This window comes from Filicampus tigris, chromosome 13, assembly GCF_054856515.1.
Source record: "Filicampus tigris isolate MCC_2025a chromosome 13, RoL_Ftig_1.0, whole genome shotgun sequence".
Classification (NCBI taxonomy): Eukaryota; Metazoa; Chordata; class Actinopteri; order Syngnathiformes; family Syngnathidae; genus Filicampus; species Filicampus tigris.
Window position 1 is genome coordinate 10,413,423 of NC_141229.1, and position 11,255 is coordinate 10,424,677.

Below are 11,255 nucleotides of genomic sequence, written 5' to 3' on the forward strand. Positions count from 1 at the left end.
CACAAAAAGTCCCGGTACACCAGAGGCTAAAATTGAGAATTACTGCAACTCTGTACCGCTGCGTACCGGCCCACTTAAAGCACTGTTCACTCTGATATTAAACGATACCAGCAAATCGGGGGACAGTATTATACACAAGTACAGAGGGGAAAAAAAAAGATTTTTAAGGGTGATTTTGAGACGGGGGGGAGATTATTCACGAGAAATTACGGCAGACAAGCAAGCCTTCGCAAAACCCACACAAGCACATTGAGACATGAGTGAAAGAAAAACAAAAACATATAGTCACATAAAAACACTTCTCTTCCACCAGTGCATAATGTGCGAGTTGCTACAGATCCACTGCATGCATGGATGTCCTTTAATCCTCTCCACACATTACCCCAGTTTAAATGGTCACATGATCCATCAAGCGTTTACTTGCACCCTCAGCATTTCAGCACCAGCAAGCGCAGTCAATGTCATTCTTTGAAGGTCCGTTTGAAGACAAAAACATCCCAGTGAACTGTGACTACTGATAATTATTTGTCAGTGAAAAGCTTATAAATGATTCATGGGCTGCATGGGTGTGGTCTGTGGATGTCACCGCGGTTTGTCAAGGAAAGTGAAAGACGGTTAAGCCCATGTGATGTCGGGTCAGACAACTAAGGCAGATATTTGCCCAGCAAATATTTTAATCCCCAACTAATCACTTGGTGAGTCCAGTTGCTGGGTGGAGGTCCAGGCTTGGAGGGGCGCTTCAGGTCTGCATGGTGGCTTGGCACATTCTTTCTGTCACGGACATGTCTCATATTTTTCCATAGGGATCGTGTGAGAGTTAAAAACAGGTTTCCGTCAAGCAGAATGGTTCAGTTTAGTTCAGCAAGGTATCGCTTAGCCTGTGGGGGGGGGCACACACACCTACAATACAGCGCACTCCATAAAATATTCCACCAGCATTCGAAGGCATGAATCTATAGCTAAACGCATTTTCACGCCGATCCCGTTTGTGATCGTAACACCCATTTAAAAACTGACCGCATATGCCAAACAAATAAAAAAGGTACCGTATTCCTCTTTTATCTGTGCCATTTAATGATAACTTGTAAGGAGACAATCAAAACACAAGCTTATTGGTGTCATATTTGAGAAATAAATGAACATTGTGTGAGTGTGCAGCTCTTTCATGTTGAGCATAAAGCATGTGTCCTCTTGAACCCTCTCCCTCTGCACTTTGGATTACATTTCCTTTGAGTGGAAGTGCTGTGCACGCTCTAAACATTTTTTTTCCACTGATACAGAGGAGCTCTCTCACGCTGTGGCAACGCACATCCCTCAGCCACGCAGCCAAGCACTCTTGGCATTTGCTTATTATCAGAGTATTCTTAATCATAGCGGAGACAGTGCCAGTGGAGAAGAGTGAACCGGGAGAGACGCGTCAAAACATCTCCAACCGTAAAGGACCCGACAGCAAGCGTGATGGGCAAATTAGTCAGAGGCCCTGCCTATACGGATGCGCTGAGGGCACGGGCAGAGAGATAGGCACCGTCAGCGCGTGTGCGTGTGTGTGTGTGTGTGTGTGTGTGCGCGCAAATCAGCACAAGACAGAGGGGAGCCTTCTGTAGTTGATTTGGCCAGATCACAAGCCACTAACTGATAGAGAAATAAATGAAGGAAAGGCTGCTCCAATAGATACGATTCTGACATAGATTTAAGGAGTGGAACTGATTGTGCATGTCTGATTCCTGAGCTTCAGAGTCCTTACCCGGGGGGGCTTGGCTTTCAAAGCTGAGTGACTTGCGAGGAGAAACACTCCATTAACAAAGTTCAGCTCTCCGCTGGCCCCCCTCCTCCTCCACCACTCTCCTTCCACAGAAGACCTCTCCCAGGCATTATGAGCATTTTTTTATAGCCTTAATGATGCCCTAATAAAGTGCAATGTACATAAGAGGGCAAAGACTAGAAAGACCTCCAAGGTTTGGCTCATGAAGGATAATACATCAATTATGCATCACAGTCTGTTTTCCAATCATCCAATCATTCATGCAGCACACTAACTGGTAAGAACACCAACCAGAAGTGATGATGTAATGATCACAGGTTCGCTCCAAAATTAATGCAGAATGGTGGTTGAAACCAAACTAGACCACATGATATGAGGCTCAAATCTGCTGTTAAATATTGTTTTCTTTAAATTGCTCCAAATATCAGTCACTGTGGAGCGGGAGCTCCACCTTGGTGTGGAGTTCCAGGATTAAAGTCATGGGACTGGCCAGAGGCAGAAATAACCATTACCTCTGAGTGGAAAGGCTCAAACATGCAGTGACTCCTCTTAAAGGCAGAAAAGGTGGTAGAGAGAGTGAGTACAAAGAAGCAAGGCCACATCCTAGAAGACCACTGATGGTGAACATTTCGTGTTTTCTCTTATCCACAAATAGGAGACTTGTGATTTCTTTCAAAGAATAATCTCTGTAGAGCGGTTACTGTACACTGGATGATTGTGGTAATGGAGGTCAGTTTTTGACAGAAGACCCCGAATGGGCTTTTTCTACTTATCTTCATTTAACTTGGTGCTTGAGAATCCACCTGATCCAAGACCCCTGGAAAAGCTGCTCTTAAATCCTTTTTTTATTCCAGTGGTGGCATTTGATTGTGTACAACTTTATCACGTTCACAAGCTCTTGACTGTTGAACCTTTCAACAATTCAACACAGAACTGGAACATTCAATACAATCTCTTCCCAGATGTTGGATGACGTGCAGTTCGTTCTACTCTTAAAGCAGAAGTCAACCCAAACATATTTTTTTTCAAGAATATGTTCCCAGCAGGCCCACTAGTTGAAACACGGCATTCTGATTGATTTTGCGTTGGTGGAATATAAATTAAGCAGCAAAATGCACTTGTTTTCATCTGTCGACTGAAAATGACATCACAACTGCTCACAACGACCAATCACGGCTCAGATTCAGAAAACAGGTCAGCCGTGATTAGTCGTTACTTGAGCCCTGAGCAGTTGTGATGTCATTTTCAGTCAAAGACAAAATGGCTGCCCCCAGAGATGGCTAAAAACGAGCGCATTTTTGCTGCTTAACTTATATCATCACATCATCTCCTTCGGGTTACGGCACGCATTCTCCAACACTGTTCCAGAATTGGAAACAGAGCGTCACAAAACTTGCATTGAATGAGCTTCACTTGATGCTCACAATTATTTTGCAGCTCTAATAAGAGGAGGAATGCAGCATGTAAGAATTCCATGTTTTCCACCATTTCCTGGTCTGTGCTCTGTGTACCGCTCTCATCGTTTCTGTCCAATGCGCTCACCGATTGTCACATGTGTGGATGTGTTTATAGTTCACTTGCAAAAAGTACAGTGTGAATAAGAACCGCACTAAATGAAAACAATCTGCTTTTGGTTCGGACCAAACAAGCGGACCAAAGTCCTTTTCTGGTGTGAATGCACCCTGAGTTTGCTTACTTCAGGTAATCTGCTCCATTCTTCTTCTTCTCTTCTGACATTCCTCTTCTCTTAACACTGCTTGTTTACCTTGTTTTGGAAATAGTGTGTGGGGGGGAAAAAGCAGACAAAAAAGCATTATGAATGTACAGATTTAAATTGATGCACTGAATGTCTCGCCTGACATCATCCACAACTCAACTAGAGTTGAATCGACTGAATTTGGTTGAATTCCAAACAATATGAGCTCAAGATGTTCCACTGTACTTACTCTTTGCACTCGTGCAAGTGGCAGAAGCTATAGGTGAGTGTGTATAATTAAGGAGTGTGCAGGCGTGGAGTTCAGATATTAGCGAAAGAGTGAGAGAGAGGAGAGAAAGAGAGTGCAGGGGCCCTTTGGGAAAAAAAAGAGCAACGGAAGAGCAGAGGACGTCTCTGAGGAGGAGCGATAGACGAAATCCACAAGCGACGGAGTCCGAGGCAGAGATACGGTTGGCAAGCGGCAATTACTGAGACATAGGTTGCATGTGAACACAGCCAAGTGTGAGTGTGACAGTATGTGAGGTGGGATAGTGGGAGTGAGGGAGGGGGTGAGGATTGAGATCTCTGGCTGGCTGGGCCCCTGCTGACTCTCATACTGGCAGATCACAGGCTCATCATGTCAGCTCTGTTTGTCGAAATCCTCGCTCATCAAATGACAAATTTGCTACACGTTTACCTTTATCAGATCTGGGAAGAGCAGATGAGAGGGGTGTGCACGCGAATCTATCTGTGTGCGTCGCGCTCTCTCTGTCGCTTCTGCCGTCAAGGGGCCAATTACTTGCTCCTCAGAGAGCAACTCTGCCATCTCTGGCTTTTTTATCCCTCCTCCTCCTCACCCGCGTAGCAGCGACAGCAACATCTGTGTGTGAATATGCAATGAGTGTGTCAAAGAGAATACACCCACGTCCAGCAAAAGCTAATATTTGTTAACATCAAACCTGTCTGTTGGCCTGTAGTGTCGGCGCTGGATGTCTCCAACACCTGCCCCTCCCGCTGAAAGATTAGTGGCCTTGTCACTGAAACCATGCTTTGGTGCCACCCCCCTCCTACCTCCTTCTTCTCCTCTTTCCTCCCCCTTGGACATCTCCCTGTCATCATGCAGCCCTCGGCCCTTTTCTTCAAACTTGTCCTGCTTCCGTAAAGACCCTAATTGAAGCAATATCAGCCTTCTGCAGCCTGCCCGAGTAAGCATCCATATTGACCATGTTTTTGATGTCAGATTAGTGCATTTAACCTTGAATATTAATATTAAGCATCCTATAATAGCTCAGTGGTTTAGCTGTGGAGAATCAAAATACAGTACTAATAGAGAATATTTGGAAGCCACTTGACCAATTGCATGAAGCCTTTTTGGAGGGGTATAGTATGGACAAACATGAATTGTAATTACATGTTCCCATTTTCCCCTATGTACTGTATTTTGGTGTAAAACTATTAAAAAAAATATATATTTTTTTTAAGTATCATCTATTAAAGGAAGTCTTATCTAATGATAAATGTGTGGCTTGATTGGTAGTAATTAATTAGTTTAACTTGGAAAAACGTATAAGAGCTAAAAATTACACCTCTGTATTGACATTTTTAGCACCATTTTCAACAATTGGGTGCGTTCATGGGTCTAATGAGACGTAACTTGTGTAATTTACTGCAGGACAATAGCGACACATTGGATAATGAGGAGACACAAAGAAAAACAATGTGCAAGGTGTATTTGAATATACAATGTTTCGGGATAGGAGGATTGGGCAAAGTGAGAAAAATATTCAGGCCCACCCTGATTTTTCCAGGCCCACCCATTAGCCACGTTTTGGCTCCGCCCCTGGCTTCAGCTAGCTACTAGTGCACCTAAACACACTGTCACTGACAGGTTTGGTTCGGCGCACCAGCACCACACTCCAGCAGTGTTGATTTATAAGGCCATGTGGAGGTAACTTGACCAAGGTGTTTTGTTCTGAGATGCTATACGACGAAAAAGTACACCTCATATGGTATTTGAATTTGGCTTTGTAAAGTGCACATATTATTTTCGATTTCTCCCACAAGCATCAAACAAGTAAAACTAAAACTACCTATTGTCCGTTTTTGTCCATCATCCTGCCTTTGTGACTGCTCTAAGTTTGGCTACACATGATGGCATAGGTTATAGGCTGCCACAAGAAGTAAATAAAGCTGCGCTGTTATTTTTGTCAACGCTTTAAACTATTTAAATGAATCTCCAAAGATAATGCTTTAACTTTGAAAGCACTTACATACAGACACACACACGCACACACCCCATCACACACACAATGTTTACCAGTTTCGCAATTCTTAATATGTACTCTCTCCCCTTCCTGATATTTTGATTTGGGTCCTACAGATTTGTGCAACAGCCACTCAATGCATGAGGAGTAGAAAGAAAAGTAGGTTGCAGAAAACAGGAGAAATTCTCTCCTCAGTGTCTGCTGACTGATGAAGATTAAAGAGACACAGAGAGAAAGATTATAGAAGAGCAGAGATTGACTCTGTGTTTGTGTGCGGGTGTGCGTGTGTGTGCGTGTGTGTGTGCATGTGTGTGTGAGGGGGTGTGCGTGCGGGTGTGTGAGAGGGAGAGAGACAGAGATAAAGGGAGAGAGGGCGGTGCAGAGAAGCGAAGGTGGCACAGAGAGAGAGAGAGTGAGAGAGAGAGCGAGAGAGAGAGAGAGAGAGAGAGAGAGAGAGAGAGAGGAGAGAGAGAGAGAGAGAGAGAATTTACATAATGTCCTCCACCACAGTAAGTCCCTGAGGCATCCATGCTGGATAACAGAGGACCAATACTCTTAATTCAATCTCTTTATTTTTCTAATACTTCCCAAATTAATAATTTGTTCCCATTCCGCCCCCAGAAACCCCCATCGTCGTCCACAAACCACCGTGAGCGTGGAGCTGAGCTGCCTACGTTTGTAACTTTAACCCAAGAAATTGATGTGAGCGGGCCTTCAGGCAGACCTGCTAATGAACGCATCGAGAAAGTTAAAAGATGGTCTTTTATAAAGTAATTTAAGAAAATCCTGTTAGCTGGATCAAGTACAAGAGTATAATTTCTCAATATGGGAGAAAGAAGAGCTGCTTTGCGCCTCTGCTACACTAATAGCAAAATTAAGGAGGTAAAAAAGATAAAGGGAAGCAATCAATTCGGCCAGGCTTGGTAAACATTGCTAATTGTGGAGCGGGTGGGATGGACATTGGAGCTGGGATGATGGTAAGGAGGAGGAGGATGATGAGGTTGATGATGCGAGATTGCTCAAACCCTTGGGCTCCATCATCTTACAGTATGTCACCTCCCACGCACACACATCCGCCACAGAAGGGATGGACCAGGGCAGAGGGGAGCCTTTTTTCATTGGAGAACCCACCAACCAATTCACTTAATGGGATTAATCAAGTACATCCATCTAATCTAATGCAACCCAATAATAAACTATATCTACTGTTATACTAAACATGTTTTATTATTTTTGTTGTTGTTGGTGGTTTTGTTTGCAGTGGTGTAGAGATGTTACACAACAATTAGCAATGTAAAAAGAGGTGTTTTTTTCTAGCCAAAATAATAGAATCACATATTTACCTGTATGATGCTAACCTAATGTATCTAATCTACACTAAGAAACTGTTGAATTCATATCTTTATGAAAGTGTCACATACCTATACGTACCTACACTGTATAAAATGTGGCATGCTTATTTTTGTCATCAGAGTGTGGTTACCACCACCCTTCTGTCTTCAACTACTGTGGGTAGGCTGACAGGACACTGGTTTAGGCGTGGAAAGACTCCAGTCATGTTGACAGCCAGTTAACAGCCACTAAACAAAATACAGATAAAAGCAGATTATCACACTGTTATTGTTCCTAAGGGGACTGACCACAGTCAGTCAGTAAGAAAGGAGGATAGGATGGACTGGTGGACGGATGGACGGATGGATGGACGGATGGATGGATGGATGGATGGATGGATGGATGGATGGATGGATGGATGGATGGATGGATGGATGGATGGATGGATGGATGGATGGATGGATGGATGGATGGATGGATGGATGGAGCATGATCTCAGTCGCTGGCGCCCTACATCATATGGATTAGGTGTACTTGTTTTTACAAATTGATGTTATGAGAGGATTTTACACTGGTGAATGTAAACAAAATTTGCAAACAGACTGTAGATTTTCATCCACCATCTTGGTAAATGATGAGGTTTAGCCTCTTAACATACTGTAGGCCCGCATTTGTTTCTTCTCAAATAGCATTTATGAGGTTGCAGTTGTTTTTAACCTTCCACTTTGATTTTCTTGATGCAGCAAATAAATACAAATACAATATTTATCTATGTGGCGAAATGTATAACTGAATGTACTGTAATTCATTAATAATAACAGACAGAAGATATTTTGCGCATGCATTTTATGCATTTTGGACCAACCTGAAAGGGGAAACTTTGAATTATTTTTAATATGTAATGCAACTTAAATTAAATTTCTTAGCAAATAACATTTGTAAAAAGTTAGTTTGACTTTTTTTCAAAATACCATAATTTTATAAAAGAGACGAGTGAGAATATCATTCCAGGAGAAATACACAAATCATCATATCAATAAACAGTACTTTGAAATTCATTTTGTAGCTCTTACAGCTGCATGATCATTCATTTATTGGCATTTGTTTTTATCATTTTCAAAATATCCATTGTTGTCACAATTTTATTTGACCCCTGAACAAAATATTGAGAGTTGAATACTCTCTTGACCTTTTCTACAGTTTTTTTCTCAGTAGATAAAAGTGAGGATGAATTTCTCTGTGGACATTCCAAACACTAAGCATTATTTGATTCTCACTCCCTTGGGTCTTTTGCCTGGGAAATAATTGGAAGTATTTCTATTTGTTTCTTCTTTTTTTCCTGTGGTGTACACTGGGTAATTCTTAATACCTTCCAGAGATTATACGGTAACTCCCAAACTCCCATGATTATAATTAAGCCTGACTTGGTTATAGAATGAGCATTAGCAATTTCGTTTTGCATCGTGTGAGGGAGCATCTCTGTGTGTTCCTGCATGTTCCTTCATCTCTGTGTCTTCTCTCAGTGTAAGCGTTTATGCTTCAAATGCATTGTTTGAGAGGTAAAAAGTGTTGGAGAGGAGCATGGGAAGGTTTGGTGAAGAAGTGGAGACTGCTATCATCCTGCTCCTGGCAAAAAAGAAAAGGAGAAAAACACAAACATTCCTCATCCGTTCTCTTTCTCCTCCTTAGTCTCTATCTTGCTCTCACTATTTCTCTCAGCTTTCTGCCTCTCCCTTTCTGTATCACTTACAAAGCCAGACGTTTTTCCTCCAAAACGAGGCCACGTACGCAAGGTATGCAAATGAAATCATTGCTCGTGGATTAGAACGGGACACCATATACCCTAAATCATGATTGTCAATCATGGCTGGGGATTAAGGGATATGGGCTCACTGCAGACCTAAAAAAGCAACATTTCCACCCTCAGGCACATCCCCATTGTGAAGAGCTGTGAGGAACGGGAGGCCTCACAGGGGAGGAGAGCAACGCTGGAGCACTAGTGCCCCCTCCTGTCTGCTGCAAGCTGCACTATTTCATCATCAAACACCAGTGTGAACAGAAATAGTGGTTGGCACACTCTAGCATGTTCATTTACATTCAATGTAGCCTCGGGCAAATGCTTGATTAGACAAATGCACATGCTTGGTGTTTCATCTCTACTGAAGTTGAAAGAGGAGGGAAGGAGGGAGGGAGCGAGAGCGAGGGAAAGATAGACCTCATTTGTTTGTGTGGCATGGCATGTGTGCGGCCTTGGTTCCACATCAGTGGTTCGAGGGCCATTGGCCTTACAAATGTGACAGATGTTGCTTTACCCTGTAATTGAATGTGCTTAGTAAGGCCATCCCTCAACCATCACAATCAATTCATTCTCTTAACCTTACTGTGCCATTTTAGCATGTGCACCGTAAAGTGTGAGAATCACTGGAACCAGTAACAATATTCTTTAAACGCAACACCAATAGTATCACTACAGGCAATAATCAATATATTGAAAGAAAAGCTATGAAATATATCCTTGCACATCAAGCATACAGCATGTTATTAAAGCTCAATCATCCTTTTTGGATGTGCAAATGCTGAACCAATAAGCTAATGATTTGTGAACACAACACAAAGGACTGTAATCAAACAGATACTCACATGCATATTTTAGGTGGACATATGCAGTATGGAATAACTACATAAAATGTGGATTTTTGTTTTGTTTTGATTTTAGATACGTATTGGCAGTACATGGGGAGTATACTGAATGTCATATTGGAGGGGTCAAAATTGGTTTAGAAAATGCTCATCTCAATAGTTGATATTGTTTATTGTTACGTATATTCGACACCTTGTATGTAATGTGGATGCTGTGTTTCATTTTTAAAAAATCATGGTAACACTTTAGCAGGGAGGCTAGGTAGGTGTCCTCTGCAAAAATATCAATGAAAAAAACAACAAAAAGTAAAACAAAGCGTTTTTTGGAATAATCAAAATCTAAAAATAAAGGAAAAAAAGAAAAAAAAACGATTCATAGTAACAACCAAACAGTCACACTACACCAGAGATGGGAAATTCAGGTCCAGGAAGTAAACCCTTCCACGGTTTGGCTTTAGCCACAGGTGCGTCTACTCAACTGGCAGGTAAACTAGCTCCCCGAGTAGAGGCGCCTAAAGCCAAACTGTGGCAGGGTTTTTACTTTCTGGACCTGCATTTCCCATCTCTGCACCAAAGTCACCAAGAAACAGACAGAAACGAGACAGACAAGACAACAAAATGGACACAGGGAAAACATTATAAAACTAAACCAAGCAAAATCACATCAACGACAACACAAATCATGACACCCTAAAGATTTTATACAAACATTAATAATTTAGTTTAAAACTCTTTTTAAAACAGATGTAAATGACACAGCGATTTTCAACAGTTACTGTAATGAGTGCTCACTACTTGGCAAGTTTAAACTACCGCTATATACTGTACGTGCAATGTGATCCTTGCTGTAAAGTATTACATAACCAGCACATAGGCAAAGCAATTGGGGGAAAAAAAGTAGGTTCATTATTTGGCAACAGATAATTCATTCTTTCCATTCATATTAAGTGCTTTCTAAGGTTGAATGAATAGATGATTATAGACCTATTTATACAAACACTTCATATGGGTATGTAAAGTAGTACCATAGTATTAATCACAAAAGTTGCTCCATGGACTATGGCAAATTTACAGACAAAAGACACAGCAGAGACAAAAAATAATGGAGAACAAAATGTACCAACAAAAATTAGGAGTGAAACAGGCTTGAGATGAAACGAGCAGTGAAGCTCCACACACGGACATGTTTAGTGGATTGTGTGTGCGAACCCTGGAGCCCTCAGCTAGAGTGCCAGTCTGTTCCTGTGGAGCAGTCAAGCACACAAACCCAGCCAAGAGAGCGCAAGGCACAGGCAGCGGGCCAACAAATCGCACTGGAAAACACTCCACTACGGCAGAGAATTAATAGTGATTTTATTGAGGAAATGCACGGGGGAAAGTGGGAGGGGCGGGGGTGAGGTTGTTGATGGGGGCGCACTCGTCACTCATCAAAATGTACAAATGCGTAAACAGAGAGATTCGTTCAAGCCCCATCACAATTGGAAAAGTGAGCAAAGGAGGAGAGTTGGCATCATCCACATCCTGCTCAGCGCACCTCCTGGTCGTCTGAGAGTGAAGGTGG